The sequence below is a fragment of the Aplysia californica genome, unplaced genomic scaffold (assembly GCF_000002075.1).
Source record: "Aplysia californica isolate F4 #8 unplaced genomic scaffold, AplCal3.0 scaffold00594, whole genome shotgun sequence".
In the NCBI taxonomy this organism is placed as follows: Eukaryota; Metazoa; Mollusca; class Gastropoda; order Aplysiida; family Aplysiidae; genus Aplysia; species Aplysia californica.
Genome location: NW_004797864.1, coordinates 299276 through 302099, shown reverse-complemented (window position 1 = coordinate 302099; position 2824 = coordinate 299276). Strand labels below are relative to the sequence as shown.

Here is a 2824-nt window from a genome sequence, read left to right as displayed (position 1 = left end):
CCCCCAAACCAAAAGCTCCTGAGCCCGGCAAAAAAAATCCCAATAAGATAAAAGATGAGCTAACTTTGAGAGTAGCCCATTTGAGTTAGATCTGAGTTCAAGTCTTTTTATTTGAATAAAATTTAGTCTAACATCATGATTTATACGGGTACCCTCCCCCCCCCCAACCCTTTTCCGAAAATAAAGGGAAAAAAAAGAAAAAAGAGTGACCCTTGACGTCACCCCCACCCTAACCACCCCACCTCCTCTTTTTTCCTCCTTCTGACGTATACTCCTCCTATTGTTATAAACCGCGCTCACAATCGCACATGCACGTCCAGAAAGCAGTTCACACATACAAAAAAGCTACAACCACATACGCGCTCAGCCCTGTGCTATGCCACGCACATGCGCGGGCATGGAGGGAAAAATGCGAAAGTTTTTTGTTTTTTTTATTTCTTCCCCTCTTTCTAAGTGACGTGCAGAGAGTCAAAGAACTCGAAGCCTCGGTAGTTCCAAGATTCGCTCTCGAGTCCGTCCGTCAAAGCTCACCCGTCGTCGCCCACTGCCCGAGCCGAACCTCGAGGGCAACAAAAGCCACTCGCGGAGAGTGCTTTCCGCCAGAGTCGCTTGTCCATTGCAGGGCCTCCTTGTTTCTTGCTTGTGTCACCGACTGACACCCGCTAGCCCCACCCACTTGTCCGTATGACGCTTCATCGATCCCGAATCACCGAGCGGGTAGCGCGCTCGCGGAAATGTCACAAAGCCTCGATATCGACCTAAGGCGGGGCTTACGCACGTTGCGGAGATCGCTCCGCCTCTTTTTGGTGACAAGGAGGGTTGTGAAACCGACATGGGCCGGGACAAAGTTGGCGTGTGTTTCTTGCTAACCACGTCCTGCCAAACTGAGGCGACTCGTCCGACAAGAGGAGGGAGCCAGCGCGCGGAGCACTAGCATTACAGGGAAATTAACAGTAATGACAAGGAGTGGTTAGACAGCGGACAGCTAAAGCAGCGGCTGGCTGGCCTATCTATCTATTCTGCCTGCCTCAGTGCTAATCGCACCACTAACTAGGAGCCAACACGACGGCAAAAATTACTGCTTGATTATTGCGTTTAATAGGCGATCATAACTGTTGGGCCGGACAGCTACTAGAGGAATTTTCCCTCCTTCCTTTTTTTCTCGATTGCTGCTCATTACAGATCGTTTCACGGACACGAAGATAATCTTTAATCTGTCACTTGTCATAGTTACTCCGTGATCTGGATTACACTAAGACGCACCGAAGGAATTTGCGAGTGGATTAATCCTTGACTTTTCTAACAGGAAGAGGAGGAAGGAAAAAAAACACAAGTGGCGAGTGGTCAATCATTATCCCATTCTGTGGAGGATTTTTCACCTTCTTCAACGACAAGGATTGAACAAAAGTCTAAACACGGAAGTGATAATTGTTTCTACTTTTGATGTCAACAAGAACTAGTGTTTACCACAAAGTTTTCGCAGAGAAAGTGCAGAGTAGATTTCTCAGGTTTGTTCACAGGAAATTACCTCCTCGGAAACTCAGATCTCAACCCCAAGTTTAAAGTGTGAATCAACTTGGAGTGTCTGTATATGTTCCATTCTTGGAGCATAAAGTAACACTTCAAATTAAATACGATTGCTTCGGTAACCAAAATAGTTACTCGACTGTTTGGGTCAGGTTGTATCTCTCTGTAACTACCTGGAAATTATTTAAACGTTTACGGTGTATCTGGAATTTCTCTAAAAACAGAAATGATTTTATAAATAAACTCCGTTTCCTTTATCACGAAGTCGCCATCTGATCTAGAAAAAATATCCCCAAAGTTGATCAATTCTCATAATATTATAATTAAAATGTATGTTATGTGTTGACGGTAGAAAATATATTGTAGGAAACATTTCCAACATTTATTTTTACCCAAGGATTGGTAAGCAAGCAAAGAAAGTGTTTCTCATGGCGCCGGAGAACTGTGACATACGACATGGTCAACCTTTCTAAGGCTGGCAAAGACCAGCCTCCAATCTGGCTGACCACAACTGATCCCGTAAAGTGATACACAAGGAGATCAGTTTTCAAGCGAATGAGCAGCGTTGATCTTTACATCCAAAGAACTCTACTTACAGCAACAGCAAGTAGCGCCAGGACCAGAAAATTAAACAGTAACAAAATTGCGTAACACTCGCAAAAAAACGAAGAGAAAATCCAACCGAAAACTTCTTTTTAACTCGACTTGTGTGTACTATTACGGCAACTCAGCCACTGTCTACAGTGAGTCGTCTGCTGGGCTATTCAGAGCCTGGAAAAAACTCACAAACTCTCAACCCCAAACGCATCAACTTGCGTTGTTATTTATCATTAGCTTGCCGAACTCAACGGATTTTATCGTGTATTGTTGCCTGGCGAGAGAAATAAACACAGGCCTCGCGTGAAGCCATTCCCCACACCTGCAACACTACCCGACTACCGTGTGTCACCTGTGTCGCCTTGCTGGTAAGCTGAACTGCCTCTCTTCAATTTAGTTTTGTTTCTTTATTTTTTTCCCTCTTTTTTTTCCCCACTCGGCCTCGCTTGTGAACAGCGAGACCCTCGAGTTCTTCCTCGGCCGCTGGCTGAGAGGCAAGATGTCATTCTCCGACGAGGTCGACTTTTATTTCATATTTTTTCCCCGTTTTCTTTTTCTTTTGCCTTCTCTCTTTCTGTCTGTTGTCTCTCTCTCTTTCTCTCTCTCTCTCTTTCTCTCTCTTTCTCTCTCTCTCTCTCTCTCTCTCTCTCTCTCTCTCTCTCTCTCTCTCTGTGTGTGTGTGTGTGTGTGTGTGTGTTAT

The 2824-nt window shown here is 44.9% G+C and overlaps 1 protein-coding gene across 1 annotated transcript in view; it reads left to right on the top strand.

Moving 5' to 3' along the window:
* Positions 1-568: 568 nt before the first annotated feature.
* Positions 569-2824, top strand: part of LOC101858511 (uncharacterized protein DDB_G0271670) — a gene marked incomplete at its 3' end in the record, with an annotated part of 41492 nt that continues 39236 nt past the window's right edge. The window contains 1 exon segment of the mRNA XM_013087498.2: positions 569-2492.